The following is a 19,413-nucleotide window of genomic DNA, read 5'->3' as shown; positions in this document are numbered from 1 at the left end:
GTTCACACATCACATACATTCCAGTGACCCAAGACACAGATCAAGAAGGAAACCTATATATACTTGAAAGCAGACCCTCAGGAGCTCTCAAGTTGCCTTGACCATGGAGTCAGCCATGAAGAAGATTGAAGATAACAACCCACTGTGTTTTTGGTGGACGTCCATGTCTTCCAAATTGTTGAATTCGTTAGAACGTAGACCTTCATAGTACTGTGTAATTATCCTTTTGATTTCATTAGGGTTCATTGTAATGTCCCCAGTTTGAATTCTAATCCTTGCAAATGTCCTTCATTCCTTCCTTTCTTTGGGTAGGTTTGCCAGAGGTCTATAAATTCTATTAATTCTTTCAAAGAACCAACTTTTAGAGGCATTAAGTTTTTGCATACTTTTCTTGTTTTCCTCCTCCTGTATCTTGGCTTTGATTTTTATTATATCTATCCTATTGCTATTAATAAGGTAGTTCTGTTGACTCTGCTCTGATTGGTGTAAATTTTGTGTCAGCATATCATCCACGAGTCTCTCTTCTTTTTTAATGTGTGCATTTATTGCTATTTAGCCTTACTCTGATAAATGCCTTTTGGTACGTCTTATTTTCATTCTCATTGGTTTCTAGAAACTTCCTGATTTCATCTCGTATCTAGGTCAATATCCCTGATTTCATCTCGTATCTAGGTCAATATGAAATTGTTCATTTCTCCAAATGATTGACCTTGTTTTCTTCATTGTCCTTCTGTTAAGTTCCAGCTTAATGGCACAATGATCAGAGATAGATGTCTGTATAACCTCTATGTGCTTGAATTTACTCAAGTTCAACTTGTGTCCCAGCATGTGGTCTATCTTCGATTATGTGCCATGTGGACTTGAAAAGAATGTGAATATTATTGCATGTGGGCAGAAAGCTCTGAAAATATTTATGAAATCAAGTCATCCAATTGTGCTATTTCGATTTATAGTCTCCTTGTTGAGTTTCTTTTCCAATGATCTGTCTTTTTCAGAGAGTGGGGTATTAAAGTCACCAATTTTAATTGTTGAGCCTGTGATCTCTTTTTTCATCTAGGAGAGTTTGATTTATGAATTTCCAAGTCTCTCGTTAGGTGCACCTATGTTTATTATGCTCACTGGTTCTTGGTCAATTGTTCCCTTGAGCATGATATAGTGCCACTCCTTGTCTTTTGTTATGGCCTGTATCTTGAGTTCAATTTGTTCAGATATTAAGATCGCTACCCTTGCTTGTTTTGCATTACCATTTGCTTGGCATATTTTTCTCCACCCTTTAATTCTCAATCTATCTTGGTCTGTAAGCTTGAGATGAGTCTCCTCATGGCAGCAGATCGATGGGTTATGTTTCCTGAGCCAGTCTGTTAGCCTCTAGCCTTTTAATGCCAGAGTTCGGGCCATTGATATTCAGTGTCATTATTTCCATCTGAGGACTCTCTGATGTCATCTTGTACCTTTTTTTGTTGGATATTTTCCTATCTACCTATCTTATCTGCTTGTTTTATGTGTTTGTTTTATGTTTTCATTTTTTCCACTATTGAGCTAATGCTATCCTGTGGGCTGTTTCCTCTTTGTCGCCCTATGGGTAGAGTTGTTCCATGTGATGGTCTCTTATATGCCCTGGTGAGTGTTGATCTTCTGCCCATACTAAATCAGCAAGGATCTTGTGTAGGGCTGGGTTTTTTTTTTTAATGTATTCTTTGAGGTTTTCCCTGTCTGGGAAGACTCTGACTTCTCCATCTATCTTAATAGATAATTTGGCTGTGTAGAATATTCTTGGGTTTGTGTTGTTTTCCTTCAATTTTTGTAATATGATAATCCATTCCCTCCTCTTCTTCATTGTTTCCCCTAATAGATGTGAACATCTTGTTGGGGTACCTTTATATGTGACTGTTATCTTTTCCCTAGCTACTTTTATGATCTTCTCCTTTTCCTCATACTTGGATAATTTGACAATTATATGTGTCTTGGTGACTTCTTGGGATTCAATCTGGCTGGTCTTCTTTCAGCCTCTTGAATGGTTGCCTGATTTTCATTTATTAAGCTGGGGAATTTTTCCTCTAAGAATTCCCTTGCTATTTTCACTGTTGATTCTTTGTTGTGTCCTGTTCGGGTAGTCCAATTATTCTAATATTTCTTTTCATAGCATCAGACGTGGCTGTTAAGTTTTCTTCAGCTTCTTTGATTGTCATATTTGACTGCTTTTCCCATTTGCTGAGGTCTGCTTGGTTATCCTCTAGGTCACTGGTGTAATTCTTTGCCTCCTCAAGCCTATTTGCAAGGTCTGTCCATTTGTCATTGCATTTTGTTATTTCATCCCTTAACTCTTGTAATTCCCTTTGGTGTGTTGCCTTTATCTCCTCTATCATTTCATCTTTTTTCTGCATTGCTTCCCTCATATCCTTTATGACTTCAAGCAGCATTTTGAAAATTTATTTTTGTGGCATGTCAATATCTGCTTCTTCTATGACCATCATAAGGTTCATGACTTCTTCTGGCATTGTCTTCTGTTTCTCATGCTTTTTGGTTGAAGTTGTTATAACTGGCTGCTGTTTATGTGTTGTTTTTGAGGTGCCTGGAGCCATCTTCCTGAGTCGAAGAGCGCTGGGATCTCTCTTGGGGGATTCATATGAGTACTTCAATGAACTACCTGCTGGTAGCTGTACTGAGGGGTCGGGCTATTGCTATATGTTCCTGTGGTTTCACTCTTATCCTAGCCGTCCAGTATTCCATTACTTGGAATGTGTGTTGGATATTCCTCTCAAGTGACACTGGTCGGGTTGTTGTGGGCCCACGAGGGCATCGCTTCCCTTTCCAAACTCTAAGTAGGCTTCACAGTTCTTGGAGCACCTCAGCTGGCCTGTGATGGTTTTTCTCTGCAACTGTAGTGCTGAGGAGGGTGTGCGGGCATACCCTCCTTGGTGTAGAGCTCTTTAGCTGGCAGGGGAATTACCGTAGACAGAGAGATCGCCTTGGAGTTTGGGTGGTAAGGCCTCAGAATTTAAGCTGGGGATGCCCCCACTTTTTGTAGGGGAGAAACCCCTGCTGCTTGGTTTGTGTAAGAGGACCAGTTCAGTTATTTCTTATAGCAGATAATTCATCTGTGAAATCATTTATGTTGTCCACATTAATCCAAATGGACATTACATCTCATGAGCCATGCTTGATAATTTGCCAATGTTCAAGTGGGTTCTGCAGTCAAATAAACTTAGATAATGATTCCCCATCGCCCAATGCCTGAGGCATGATGATGTGTTTTTGCATATATTTTGGTCACCACAAAACAAAATCAAAGTAGCTCAGGTGTGAAATTTTAATAGCAATTAACACTTGATGTCCAAAACATTAAAAACCATATCAGATATATTGTTGCATATATACTTGCAGAATGGATACAGGCAGATAACTAGAGATAGCAAGCTAAGGAATTAATGAACATCATGTTATTTTTCTAATATATGATCAGAGCAGAGTGATACAGATAATAGTAAATTTTTCACAGGAATAAAAATAGAATAATTTTAGTTTTTGAAACCCCGAGATAACCCTGAAACTTAGTAAATCTTAGAGCCAGGATACTTTTATCTAATTCTTTGAATTTGAATATGATCATGATCTTTCAATTTCCCAGTAACTACACTCAGTACTAGAGATACACAGATGGATCTACAGATGGACTTACATGAAGGTCACCATTGAGGTCACTAGTTCTCAATGTATAGGACCCAGTCCAGCAGCATCAACATCAGCACCACCTTGGGAATGTGTTATACATGTAAAGTTTTAGGCCTTACTCTGATGTAGTGAGTCAAAAATTCAGAGAACGGTGCATCATAGTCTCTGCTTTCACAGACTTCTAGATGATTCCAATGCATGCTAGAGTATCATAACCACTGGCCTACCTCATCATTCTAATGCAGTGAGGGAGTTAACATCCGGTTTAGGAAGAGATTCGAGAGTAAGGATGGTTTACTGGACACTAATCTCCACTCTAATAATTCTGTTTAGAGTATTCTCATGCATGTTTCTTAGGCTTACTGCCATCCAATTCCTAGTCATTGTGAACTTATGGGACAGGGTAGAGCTACCCTTTTGGCTTTCCGAGGCTGTAACTCTTTACAGCAGCAGAAAGTCTCCTCTTTTGCACACAGATCAGCTGGTGGCTCCTAACTGCTGATCTTGCAGGTGGCAGCCAAAGCATGACCAATATGACACCATACATTGTTGTTGTTCAGGGTTTCCCAGTCAGTCCCAATGCATAGGGACTCTTTGTACAACACTATGAAACACTAACCAGTCTGATCCATCTTCATTGTTCTTATGCTTGAGTCCATTTTTGCAACCATGGTAACAATTCATTTCCTTTAGGATCTTATATTTTTGCTGACCCACTCTTTTCAGACATGTCCAAAGTACACGAGACAAAGTCTGTCCATCCTTACCTCTAAGGAGCATTCTCGCTGCACTTCTTCCATGACAGATGTTTCATCTCTTGTCTGTCCATTGTTCTTTCAAAATTCTTTGCCAGCATCATAACCAAAATGCATTCATTCTTCTCCGATCTTTCTTATTCAATGTCCAACTTTCACATGCATAGGAGAAGATTGAAAATACCAAGGCTTGGGTCAAGCACACCTTACTCCTCAAAACAATATCCTTGCTTTTCAACACTTTAAAGAGGTCTTTTGCCGCATATTTACTAAATGTAATGCGTTGTTGGATATCTTGACTACTACTTCTATGAACACTGATGGTGGATCCAAGCAGGACAAAAATCCTTGATAGCTTCAATCTTTTCTGAGATCATCATAATGTGACCCACTGACTCCGTTGTGAGTATGTTGGTTTTCTTTACATTGAGTTGTAATCAATATTGAAGGCTTCAATCCTTAATCTTTATCAGTGAATGCTTAAAATATTCCTCAGTTTCAACTAGCAGTGTTGTGTTATCTTCTAATTGCAGGCTGCTAGAAAGCCTTCCTCCAATCATGATATTGCATTTCTCTCCATATAATCCAGTTTCTCTGATTATTTGCTCAGAATACAGATTGGCTAAGTATAGTGAGAGGGTACAAACTGAATGCATACCTTTCTTGGTTTTAAACTATATAGTATAACATTTTTCTGTTCATACAACTGCCTTTGGATCTAAGTATAACCTCTGCATAAGCACAATGTGGTGTCCTGGGATTCCCATTCATCGTGTATAATTTGTATAGTCAATAAAACACAAATAAACATTTTTCTGGTACTCTCTGTTTCCACCATGATCCATCTGACATCAGCAATGATATATCATTTGTTTAGTGTCCTATTTTATTCTGGCCTGAGTCTCTGGCAGCTTCTTGTCAGTGTACCTCAAACATTCTAGTTGGAGTATCTTCAGCAATATTTTACAGGCATGTGATATCAGTGATATTGTTCTACAGCACTATCATTCTTTCATATCAACTTTCTTTGTAATGTGTAGAGATACGCATCTCTTTTAGTCAGTTGATGAAGTAGCTATGTATCTTCCAAATTTCCTGGCAGAGATGAGTGAGTACTTCCAGGGCTTCACCCGTTTGCTGAAACTTGTAGTCAATAATTTCAATGCTGCTTGGGCTTGTTCATTCTGTACCACTGGTTCTTGCTCCCGTGCTATTTATTCAAATGGTTGAATGTGGACAATTTGGTGCAGTGACTGTTCTTTTCATCATCCTTTGTTTCCTGCAACATTCAGTATTTTGTCCATAGAGTCTTTCAATATTTCTAGTTGAGATTTGAATTATTTCCCTGACCTTTGTAGTTTAAGATATACTGAGAATATTCTTTCCTTTTGGTGTTCTACCTTAAGGTTTTTGCACATTCTATCATAATATTTTACCTTGTTTTCTCAAGTTGCCCTTTGAAATTTTCATTCAGCTCCTTAACTTCATCCATTTTTAAACATTTATTCTAGCTACATTACAATTAACAGCCAGTTTGAGTCTCTTCTGACATCCGCTTTGATATTTTCTTCCTTTTGCCTTTTTTGTTGACCTTTTGCTGTCTTAATGTACAATGTTCTGGATATCATCAGACAGCTCGGGTCTTCATTAGGGTTCAATGTGTCAATTCTGTTCTTTAGGTGTTCTCAGCATTCAGGTGGAATAGATTCAAGTCCATATTTCTGATCTCTTGGACTACCTCTAAGTTTCCTCACCTTCAACTTGAACTGGCATATGGGCAATTGATGGCCTTTTCCATAATTAGTCCCTGGCCTAATTTTAGCTGCTAATACTGAAATTCTCCAGTGTTTCTTCCCACAGATGTAGTCAGTTTGATTTCTCTGTATTCCATCTGGAGAAGTTCACCTTTTTTCTTGTTGATAAAAATATATTTACCATGAAGAAGCCATTGACCATTCAAAATTCTATAATGTGAATCTAGTCTTTATTTCCATTGCTTTTAGGTGCTATTGGGTCAGCTCCAATCCACTGCAACCCTATGCACAATAGAATGAAATACTGCATGATCCTACACCATCTTCACTATTTTTCTTATGCCTGATCCCGTTGATGAAGACACTGTGTCAATCCATCCCATTCCATGCCATCCTTCCTCCATTTTCCAATCATGATGTCCTTCACCAGAGATTAGTTTCTTCTGAAAGTATGCCCAAAACATATGACAAAGTTTTGCCATCCTTTCCTTTAAGGAGCACTCTGGCCTTACTTCTAATACAGATCTGTTTTTTCCTTTTACAAATCCATGGTGCTTTCACTATTCTTCACCAGCACCACAATTCATAGACATCTATTCTTCTACAGTCTTCCTTATTCAATGTCCAAATTTCCCATATATTCGATGCAATGGAGAATGCCATGGCTTGGGTCAGGTGCACCCTTCTCAAAGAAATACCCTTGTTCTTCAATACTCTAAAGAGCTCTCAGCAGCAGATACACCACATGCAGAATATATTTTTTGGCTCCTGACTGTTGCATCTATAAGCATTGATAGCGGATCCAAGTAGGACATATCCTTGAAAACTTCCAAACATTTCTCCATTTATCATGAGGTTACCTATAAGTTCAGTTGTGAGAATTTGGTCCTCCTTGCATTGAGTTGTATGCACAGTGAAGGCTGTAGTCCTAGATCTTCAACAGCAAGTGCTTCAATTCCACCTCACTTTCAGCAAGCAGGGTTGTGTCATCTGCACACCACTGGTTGTTAATAAGCTTTCCTCCAACGCTGATGCTGCTCTCTTCGTCATATAATCCAGCTTCTCTGATTATTTATTCAGCTATAGATTTAACAAATATGATGAGAGAATACAACCCTGACGCACACCTTTCCTGATTTTAACCCATGCAATGTTCTGTTCGTGCAACTGCCTCTTGATTCATGTACATGTTCCCAATGAGCAAAATGAATTGTTCTGAAATTCCTAGTCTTCTCAAGGTTATCCACAGTTTATTATGGTCCCCACAGTCAAATGCCTTTGCATAGACAATGAAACACAAACAAACATCTCTCTGGTATTCTCTGCTTTGAGTCAAGATCCATTTGACACCTACAATGATATCCCTTGTTCCATGTTCTCTACTGAATCCTACCTGAACTTTTGATAGTCCCCTGCTGCACCTGTTGTTAGATGATCTTAAGCAAAATTTTACTTTTGTCTTTTATCAGTGATATGATTCTATAGTTTGAGTACGTGCTTCCAATGACTCTTTAGTTTCCTGAAGCATTTCAATGTGTATTACATCATTCCTGGTGCCTTGTTTTTTGGGTAATGCATTGAGTACAGCTTGACCTTCTTCCTTCTGCACCATTGACTCTTGCTCATATACTACTTCCTAAAATTGTGGACTGTAGACTAATTCTTTTTGGAACACTGTCTCTGCATATTCTTTCCATCCTTTCTTGATGCTTCCTGCATCATTCAATATTTTACCCATAGGAATTTTTCAAAATTGCAATTCCTGGCTTCAATTTTCTTGAATGCTTTCAGTTACAGATATGCTAAGCTTGTTTTTCCCCCCTTGGTTTTATGGTTGTAGGTCCTTGTACAGTTTGTTATAATATTGCTATAATATAAGCTTTGTATTCTTAAGGTGCCTTTTGAAATTTTCTGTTCAGATCCTTGACTTTATCCTTTGTTCCATTTGCTTCAGCTACTCTATGATTAATAGCAAGTTTCAGAGTCTCTTCCCACATTCACTTTGTTTTTTTCTTTCTTTCCTGTCTTGTTAATGACCTTTTTTAATTTCTCCATGAATGATGGTCTTTATGTCCTCTCTCAGCTCATCATGTCTGTCAGTATTAAATTCATCAAGTATATTTTTTAGATGTTCTCAAAATTCAAGAAGGATAGACTCAAGGTTGTATTTTGGATCCTGGGGACTTGTTTTAATTTTCTTTAGCTTTATCCTGAACTTACATGGTTCCATGGATGGTGTGTTTCAGAGTCTGCCCTGATCTAATATTAGCTGCTGTTATTGAACTTATTCATTGTATCTTCCCACAGATATGGTCAGTTTTATTTCTGTGTATTTTATCTTCGGAAGTCCATGCGTATAGTCACCTTTTGTGTTGATGGAAAAAGGTATTTTCTAAGAACAAGCCGTTGGTTTTGCAAAATTCTATGTCATGTCCAGCTTCATTTCTATCACGAACTCCATATTTTCCAATGATTGTCCCTTCCTCTTTGTATTCAACTTTTGCCTTTCAATTGCTAAAATTATCAATGAATCTCAGTTATTAATGCATCATCAATGCAAACAACTGAAGATGGTAGAATTCTTCAACAACTGCATCACTAGCTTTGACGGTTGGTGCACAAATTTGAATAATAATTATGTTGATTGGATTTCCCTGAATGTGGATAGATATAACCGTATTACAAACAGCATTGTGCTTCAAGGCATATCTTGAAGGGTCCTTTTTGACAATAACTGAAATGACTTATCTCTTGAGTTTATCATTCCTATCATAGTAAACTATGTGAATGTCAGATTCAAAATTGCCAATGTCAGTCCATTTTAGTGCAGTAATGCCTAGAATGATGATTTTTCTTTTTTCTGTTTCATTTTTGACAATTTCTAATTTTCCTAGATTCATCCTTTGTCTATTCCATGTTTCAATTATTAACAAATGTTTACAGCTGTTTCTTCTCATGTTGAATCGCGACTCGTCAGTAAATGATGGTCCTGGCTGCTTTACTCTATCCAAGTCATTATGGTCAACTCTGCTTGGCAAAGGCAGTGCTTCCTCAGTCATATTTTGAGTACCTTCCAACTGGCATACTATTTTCCAACTTGACTTCCATTTTCTGGCATTATATCTGATAAAGTTCTGTGGCTATTCATGACATTCCCATATCAGACCATATTTCATTTCTATTCATAAGGTTTTTAGTAGACAATTCTTCAGAATGGACAGACAAGTCTTTCTTTGTACTCTATTCTTAATCTGAAAGCTCTGCTAAAACCTATTCACTTTGGTTGATCCTGTCGGTATTTGAAATACCATTGAAATACCCTTAAGCATCATAAGAAGCCACCACAGTATGACACATTGACAGCCGAGTGGTGAAGTAATAAGTTTAGTGAATTGTAAAGTGTCATCAATTATTTTCAGGAACTAGGTTGTTTTGATATGTCAATTTGTCTGTAGATTCCATTCCTGATCCTCTCCGTTCAGATCAGTTCATCGGGTCTTCCGTCATTAATATTGACTGCATCAATTCTGTTCTTGATACCTTATATCATTATATACATCTCCAATGATGAAAACCCTGTCTATCGACTGATTACTTAAAAACATCATATTAGTGACAGCATTGTAAATCAAGTATGTGACCATTTATGTAAAATTTGCAAAATTTATTTTTCTATGTGTAGTGTCTGGTCTTATGACTATGCTGCTGATATATGGATGCAGTGCAGACATACCACAAAAACCTGCAGGATGTAATAAATATACGATTTTCATCCCGTGTGCTGCACGTTCACTGTAGGACAGATCACAGTAGATTGCTGTCAAGAAGAGTTTATTTATGTAGTTATTTGTACAGTTCAGGTACTCTGCACATGTTTTTCACTGCTTCCACTCATTATAAGCAAGTTCTTAAAAACAGATTTGGGAAATGATCAAGTGCTGAAAAATATTTCTAATATATGTTGAGAAGCACATGCTCCAGCATTGAGTGCAATCTGGAAGCTGTACCTCAGATTCTAGATGCCTTAGATGATATTGCTGAAGCCCAGACACATGAAAGAAATACCAAAAAGTAACCTGAAAATCACCAACAAACTCAAACATCACGTTTTGTATTTATGTTGGTTATTTTGAATAATGTTTTGAAGCACTTTCCTCAGATACAAATTCAAAGACATGCATAGATTTATACTTGTTGGTAATAGGATGTTTTCATAATTTAAGAGAAAATATGGGATATTTTAAAAGATATCCAATTAAATAGTCCAAAATACTAGTTATCATATATCAACTTCACCTCTGAAAATGTAACATGAACTATCTATTTAATTCTATATATTAAAATGTGTTCTAAAATGCTTCCTGCACAATTGGAAGAAGAAAAATTTATATCTTCAAAGAATTTATATAAATATCTAGGAATATATCCATTTTCAACACTTCTACTTTGCCCTCACACATCCATGTATGAACCTTTTCAATTTTCTTTTTTAAAGACACTCTCTTCTCAAGCTGTGTCCTGGCTTTCCAATATCCAACTTGTAGTCTCTGTGTATATGATAAAGCCTCCCATGGCAAAATAAAAAATCTGGCTGATACCTAATTGATTCTAACTCGTAGGAAGCCTATACGATAAGGGATTATTGTCTTTTTTGCTTCTAAACATTTAGACCTTTTAAAGGGCACAGAGTCTAGGGGTTTCTAACTACTGACCATGTGATTGGCCGCTTAATGTGTAACCAACTAATCACCCTCAGTCCATATACAGCTTCCCTCGAAAGTTCCTTAATATTGACTTATTGTTCAAATATTCCTTACCTTTTTTTTGTCGTATCTTATAATTTTAGGGTCTAAGTTCATCTCATCTTTAAAACTAAGACGATAAATTAATAAAATTATAAATTAAGTTATATTAATAACTTAATATCTGAAAACACACTGGAACACCAAACCTTAGGAACTAGAGCTGATGGAGTCTATCCAATTGAATTATCTGAATCACTGCCCCAAATAACCCCAGCAACAGGCATAAAAAAATCAAGATACCAAGCAAAAAAAGTTTTTGTTGGGCTATGAAACTTTCTGCTCAAAATATGCCAACAGTTTCTTTATAAAGAAACTCAAGGGTTAGCTGTAAAGAAAATGAACTAGGGCTCTCGCCAGGCATCCTCTTAGGGTGACAACGTCTTTGAACCCCGCGTGGCAATCCCTGACGCACCGCCGTGATGCCCAGGGAAGACAGGGCGACCTGGAAGTCCAACTACTTCCTTAAAATAATCCAACTTTTGGATGACTATCCAAAATGCTTCATCGTGGGAGCAGACAATGTGGGCTCCAAGCAGATGCAGCAGATCCACATGTCCCTCCGCGGGAAGGCCGTGGTCCTGATGGGCAAGAACACCATGATGCGCAAGGCCATCCGAGGGCACCTGGAGAATAACCCGGCCCTGGAGAAACTGCTGCCTCATATCCTAGGGAATGTGGGATTTGTGTTCACCAAGGAGGACCTCACTGAGATCAGGGACATGCCGCTGGCCAACAAGGTGCCAGCTGCTGCCCGTGCCGGTGCCATCGCTCCGTGTGAGGTGACTGTGCCGGCTCAGAACACAGGTCTGGGTCCCGAGAAGACCTCCTTCTTCCAGGCTTTGGGCATCACCACGAAGATCTCCAGAGGCACCATTGAAATCCTGAGTGATGTGCAGCTGATCAAGACTGGAGACAAAGTGGGTGCCAGCGAAGCCACCCTGCTGAACATGCTGAACATCTCCCGCTTCTCCTTTGGGCTGATCATCCAGCAGGTGTTTGACAACGGTAGCATCTACAACCCGGAAGTGCTTGACATCACAGAGGAAGCTCTGCACACCCGCTTCCTGGAGGGTGTCCGCAATGTTGCCAGCGTGTGCCTGCAGATTGGCTACCCAACTGTTGCCTCTGTGCCCCATTCAATCATCAATGGGTACAAGCGGGTCTTGGCTTTGTCTGTGGAGACTGAGTACAGCTTCCCACTGGCTGAAAAGGTCAAGGCTTTCTTGGCTGATCCATCTGCATTTGTGGCCGCTGCCCCTGTGGCTGCCGCTGCCACCACTGCTGCTCCTGCTGCTTCGGCCCCGGCCAAGCAAGAAGCAAAGGAGGAATCGGAAGAGTCGGACGAGGACATGGGATTTGGTCTCTTTGACTAGACACCAAAAAGCAACCAAAGCAGCCAGCTTTATTTGTGAAACAAGGAAATAAAAAGGCTTAATTCTCTCACAAAAAAAATGAACTAGGAAGTCCTACATTGTTTGTAAGTTAAAGTTCCTTTAGCAAATGTAATATAAACAATAATTAAGGGGGAAATGTTAGATCTCATGCAATTCCCTAAGGATGTTCTCAATTTGGTTATAATATCAGGTCAAGAAGATGAGTCAAAATTAGCACCTTACCATAAGTATATGAGTAGATTTGGGGCTTGCCCATTTTTCTAGCCACAATCTAAAAATGAGCAGCTCTTCCAACATGGTTCTGCTCACAGGCCGCCTTCATGAAGAAATCATTGAACCTCTGGATGCTCTGGCAAAGAGCGGTGCAGGGACAAAATGGTGGTCAGCTATCATAAAGGAGGGTGTACTATAAATAAGCTGCCGACTAAGTCTACATGGAGAAAGCACACAAGCTTGTGGGACACAAAGACTATAAATAATATAATCCACATCTGAAGGACACAATAGTATCAGAGTTTAAATTCTGAACACCCAGTCTGTCGAAAGCTATGGTTTACAGTACACAGATGTTCAGTACGACTGACCCAGGCCATCCTATTTTCAATTGCCTAACATACATGTGAAAGTTGGACATTGAAGAAGGAAGACTGATGAAGAACAGATGCATTTGAGTTGTGGTGCTGGAGAAGAGTATTAGAAGTACTGTGAGAATGAACCTTAGAGGCAAGGAAGGGGAGCCTTTGTCTTAGGTACTTTGGAAACATTATCCGGAGAAACTAGTCCTTGGAGAAAGCATCACGCTTGGTCAAGTAGAGGGGCAAGCACAAAAGCAAAAGGCCCCAAAGAGATGGATTGACACAATGACAGCAGCAAGGGACTCGAGCCTAAGAAGAAGTTGCCATAGGATGGGACATTGTCTTGTCCTGTGGAACCTGACAGCAATGGATCTCAGTGGAAGCCCAAAGACTATTTGCAGGTTTTCCTCAAGGATGAAGTGTCCAGTGAATCCCTTCTGAACATGGTTGAGGGCTTTGAATAGCTTTACTATCTCACAGCGAGCGAGGCAAACTCACTTGTGGCAGATGTAGTTAGGTTACTATCGAGTACCCTATCATTTGATTTCCTTTTTGACCTAGTCTATGGTTGCTTCAGATTTTCTACCTTCTTTTATGACTGAGGTTTTTAAATGTTTCATTTAGTCATTGTTGGTTTTTGTGGTTGCTGTTTGTTTAACTTTCTGTCTGTGCTTTATATGATTTTCCATATATGAAACTCAAGAGAGGTGGATCTGTAGAGCCAGTAATTGGATTTATAATTCCCTAGGGGGATGTAGGGGAGAATGGATGAGGCAAATGGGGGAGCTAATACCAAGGAATATGGGAAGAAAATGTTCTGAAATTGATTGTGGTTATGACTGCACAAATATTCTTAATATGATTGAATGATTAAATTGTATTATATATGACATGTATGGCAATACAACTACTTTAAAAATTAATACCTTACCCATGTTAATAATCAATTTTAATGTTTTGTTAAAAATTAGCATAGACAAAGATCCCTTATAAAGCCACAAAGAAGAAGATACATAACAAAAAATATGATTTAATTATAGGGCCATACCATTTTTAAAAAGCAAATATCTTTGAATACATTGAGGGGCAGAAATCATTTCCTATTTGAATTAGTACAAGCAAAGCAATCTCACTGCTTTGTAGCTTTGGTTGAAAGCACCATTATTGTCCCTTTTGGGGAATCAAAGGTGCTGCAGTTATGCACTCGGAGGGTTAAAACTTAAGCACTCATTTTGCTGTGCGAGCTTAAAGAGCCTTTTGTAGGCTCTCTGCCTATAGGCCAGTATTTGATAGAAACCTTGTGCTTTGGGGAGATTTAAATATCTCCTGTAACTTTCGCAATTATCCCTTGTTGAATTAGCAGAATCAATAGGGCACCCAAAGAGGCCCCTGTGAATTTCTGCGTGTTACCTTGGGGGTTTTTTAGTTTCTTAAACCTTCCAGGGTTGCTTAAACCTGCAATTTTAAAGCTAAAATGGCTATTGTATGTAATGCAATGTCGTGCACGGCTTTCAAGGTCTATGAGAGCTAACATCTACAATGTCCTTTGTTTTATTTACCAGACCACTGGGGCTATCCCCCAACTTCCCTTATATTTGGATGCTTTCCCTGTAGGCTGAAAGGCAGCCATTTAAGACATCCTTTAATGGTTCAATTACATAGAAGACCCACTTTAGCTCTGAGATTGCAAGACCATCAACCTTTCCAAGAGGTGACATACCTGGAGAACAATCAGAAGTCACAGGGCATAACAGTCATGAGTCTGCTAAGTCAGCAAGAAACAATTATGTGATACTGGGAGAGATTCTTTTAGACACAGGTCATCTTTCACTGATTTGAATTGTACTTTTCCACGTGCCCAAACATAGTTAGTGTACTGACGGACCTCAGTTTACTGAGGATTACTTTGTAATTTATTAATCACCCTGGAGGGACAAAGGGAGCGTCTCTGGGTAATGCCATTGGTGAAAGACATGGGCTTGCAAATTCAAAGACTAGCGTGCCAGGTGCACCCAGAGTGATCTCAGAGGAAAGACCTTACGATTTTCTTCTGAAGACTCAGCCATTAAAAACCCTGTGTAGTGGAGTTCTCAGACACCCGTGGGGCTGCTATGAGTGAGAATCAACTTGACAGCAATTGTATTTTTGTTGTTGTTGTTTGGTGGTGGTTGTTGTTTTAAGTGGACAAAGAAAGGATCTGAATCTCTTATAGTCTTACAAAACACTCTCTTATTTTGTAAGAAAAATTCTGCTTCTTCATTTTTAATGCCCATCCTATTGATCATGCTGCTTTTGTTTATTTGCTTTCTATTGATTTCCAGGTAAGTAAAATAAACTTTGATCACATCATAGTATTAAGAAACTGCTGAAGCAGAAGGTGATGGTAGAGTGCATTCCTCAGGTACAAGCCATCCTCCGGTATATTTTTAAGATGCTGCATTCCTCCTAAATTGCCTTTATAAATGGTATTCTACAGAGAAGAAATCATTAACTTAGAGTACCATCCATGACACTTTGTACTCATATTTTGTGGCAGAAAATTATATTTGAATGATGAGTTGCTAGAGAAGATATAGTCAAAGGGAAGAAACTGTTCTCTACTCAGCACAACACTTCCGGTCAATAGAACCTTGGCTAGATGGCAGTTTCTTGTTCGTAGTTATATGTCTGATTGTTTTTGCTGCTCTTGTTATTTTCTGATCAATGTCCTGATCAGAAAAGAGACAGTTGAATAGAAACAAAATCAATAATTATTCTTATTATGCTGAACTTTCTATAAATTAATTGTGAAACATTGAAACAAAAGATTGTTGGAGTATTATGGTTTTAATGTAAACGTAAATATTTTAGGATAATGTTCTTAAATTGCTTTATACAAAGTTAACTAGTCACTAGAATATTTGCAAATATTTGGAATACACACAATCCAAGTCTCTGGACTCTCTGGATTATGTCCTGGGACCCCTACAGTAATAGTACACATGCCAGTTATGAGCATAATCTTTTCTGCCTCCTCCACAATCTTGCCTACAGAAATAACACTTAACATTAGTTTATATTATAATTATCACTCCACATACCTGTCCCTCTAATTGGATTCATAAACTAAAAAGTCAAGCTAGGTGATGTGGAGTAGAGTTTGGGTCATAGTGACCTTTAGGGACAGAGTAAAACTTCCTTGTGGAGTTTCCCAGACTAAATCCACAAAGACAGGCTACCATATCGTTTTCCTGGGAACAGATGGACTGGCCAACTAGCTCATCAGCTGGCAGCAAGTGCTTTGAACACTGTGCCACCAGTATCTATCAGACTTGATTATTTGCTCAATAAGGCTTGGCATCCAGTAGGTATTTGATGCTTCCTTTGGTAAACATGAAGGACTAAATATAGACATCATTTTATTTGGCACTGAAATAAAATTTTAGTTATTTTATAAGGTATTTATTTTATACTGAATTTATTTGGTTTTGAGATACTGTTTGCATTTTTCTTATCAGTGACTTCCGGAATAAGGAAAACAATGGGTATTCCAGAAAGAATAAGATTGATGACTTGGCAAAAGACTTTGCCACTCAAGCTTCACCCAATCTGTGAGTCTTTACTCTTCCTTGGTGCATCTTCCTTATCTTTATTTTCTTCAGTGTGATATCTCACATTCACTCTCTGCCTTATAACTTACTGTCTCAATTCTAGGATAGTCTTAGGAGCCTTTTCTAGGTTATACCACATAAAGGGTTTGGTTTTGATTCTCTTAAATATCACTATTTCTAGAGTTTATTAATATTTGCTAACTACCGATTTTTTCCCCATACATTTCAAAATACCTCATGTTAAACTCTTGGAAAATGTCCATATATGTTTTTACTGCCATTACTATTTTATTTTTAAATATAAATTATTTTAGTGGTGATGGGGGCGTGTCTTAAGGATGGAGACAATAAAACTGACATATTTCCAAGGATGAGTTTATAAACTGGTAGAGTGAATTAATTCTCTTTCAACAACAAATGATTTCTCAGTTTATAGGAATTTGGAGGATTAAATTCCTTTCTTAGCAGTTCAGAAGGGACATATGAAAGAACTTTCAGAAACTGTTTTCTATTTTCTGAATATAAATTATATTTAAGATATACAGAAAAATGCCTAAAATTTTATTTTAAATTTCCTTACCCAGACCCTGACAGATATTTAGCTTTGCACAATATTCTATTTGTACAATCACAAGAAACTGTTACTCTGGATATAGTTTGCAAGAAAAAATTTTCATTATAATAGTTCTATTTCATATTGATAGCATCTATTAGATTGAATGTAGACAGAAATTATCATAACAACTTAAATGTAGTCATGTTTTTCTAATTCAATAACAATAGTTCAGCTATTCGTACCATTGTAATAAAACTACCTGTATATCCATATCTCTTTCTGTATTTTGCATTTAAATACACAAAGACAATAGCAAACCAAACCCAAGTGTAAATTATGGAAATTTTTGCTACAAATGAAATATGAGCTGCATTTTCATACATCTTTGAAAGATAATTTCAAGCTTTGAAGAATAAGTACTCTTCACACGCACATACAAAGAAACACAAATTATTTGCAGTTGAAATTATAATCTGCTTTAGAGGAAGAAAAGCTAAAGAAATGAAAGGAGATGGTTTGGGATGTGAGAATTCTTTTCATTTAATTTCACTTCTTCTCTTGGTATTTTTCCCCATGAAATTCAGATCGCAAACATCTTTCAAAAATAATATTCCAGACAAAGCGTTAGAGCTCTCTTCTGCATGATGTTATTTAACATAAGCCACCTTGACTGTGAAATGGAGGGTACAAATTTGAGAAAACATTTTGAATGTGGCAGCAAAATTACTTTGTGATGTTTATACATTTTTCATAATGTTGTTCCCAGTAGAACTGATTTCTGTCTCTCTCACAGCAATGGTCTGAAGGAGCAGGCTTTTAAAAGGTTTTGGATTTGCTGATGCGGCTGCTAGAGTGTCTCGTTAGCTCAGACACAATGCTCTGGTTAAATGCAGCCCAGTAATAACTTTGAGGAATTAAGGGGTATCGAGAAAAGGTGTTTTATAGTCCGATGTGTTTACCTTTGTCTGTGAGAGAAGAAAAAGAATGAGTAAGATACTGAGGTAGACAGAAATGAAATAAGACAGCCAGAGCAGAGGACGTAGACAATGTGCAACCAAACTCGATAAATCTATACTTATTTTTACATCTGCAAGGTCATAGATGACGCTGACATTGGTCTCCTAGCAACCCACACCACTAACCTACATTTGTCCCATTCACTGGAGAATGGGTTTGGTGCTTTGAGCTGTGTTTCAACATGAAGAATAAAGAATCAAAGTAATGCTAGGTAACTACTGATGAGAAATCAAACGTGTGCATGCACTGACACACATTCACTTCTGGGTTCTTTTTATTAAAGTGTATAAAGTTAAAAGTGCTATTGCTACAATTTCCTGGAATCAAAAATACATGTCCAATTGTCAAAAAGCATTGCATTTTTTAGATTAAAAAAGAATTGGTGGGGCCACATGATTAACTTTAAGATGTCTCTATTCAAGACACATAAAGTAAAATACATTATGAACATAACTAGCAATCAGACCAAGGAATGAACTACATTCTAATTTACACATTGCTAGTTAATTTTTATGTTATAAATATACTGGTTTATTAATATGACTATAAGTGGCCCACTTATTTAGCTTCCTCCTTCTGATTCATGGAAATTTTCCCTGAATTAATTTCTATGAGTCTAAATTTTAGAAAATATCCTTTCCCATGAGTGATATGTTTTGTTTTTCTTGATGTATAATTGCATATTGTTTTTGTTTCTATTTATCAAAGTTTTTACATCACTTTAAAAAATTCATTTTATTGGGGACTCATACAGCTCTTATCAAAATCCATCCATCCATTGTGTCAAGCACATTTGTACATTTGTTGCCATCATCATTCTCATAACATGTGCTTTCTTTCTACTTGAGCCCTTGGTATCAGTTCCTCATTTTCCCCTCCCTCCTTGTCCCCTCTCCCTCATAAAACCTTGATAATTTATAAATTATTATTATTTTGTCATAACTTACACTGTCAGACATCTCCCTCCACCCACTTTTCTGTTGTCCATCCCCCAGAGAAAGGGTTATATGTAGATCCTTGTAATCAGTTCCCCCTTTCTATCCCACGCTCCCTCTAAACTCCTGTAATCGCCACTCTCACCGCAAGTCCTGAGGGGTTTATCTGTACTGGATTCCTGTGCATCCAGTTCCTATCTGTACCAGTGCACACCTTCTGGTCTAGCCAGATTTGTAAGCTAGAAATGGGATCATGATAATGGAGGGAGGAACTTATGTGTTATATTTTTTAGTAACTTGAAGGCCTTCTTAGTCTTGGTGAATGATGACGAAAATGTGTCATATTGTTCTTTCCGTTTA

General features: G+C 37.8%; 1 pseudogene; it reads left to right on the top strand.

The window, feature by feature from the left end:
- The first annotated feature begins 11,346 nt into the window (after positions 1-11,346).
- LOC142459198 (large ribosomal subunit protein uL10 pseudogene) lies at positions 11,347-12,438 on the top strand (annotated as a pseudogene).
- Positions 12,439-19,413: the final 6,975 nt, after the last annotated feature.

The sequence above is a fragment of the Tenrec ecaudatus genome, chromosome 10 (genome assembly GCF_050624435.1).
Source record: "Tenrec ecaudatus isolate mTenEca1 chromosome 10, mTenEca1.hap1, whole genome shotgun sequence".
NCBI classification, from domain to species: domain Eukaryota; kingdom Metazoa; phylum Chordata; class Mammalia; order Afrosoricida; family Tenrecidae; genus Tenrec; species Tenrec ecaudatus.
Note: the sequence above shows the minus strand (reverse complement) of the source record. Positions and strands in the feature narration are given on the sequence as shown.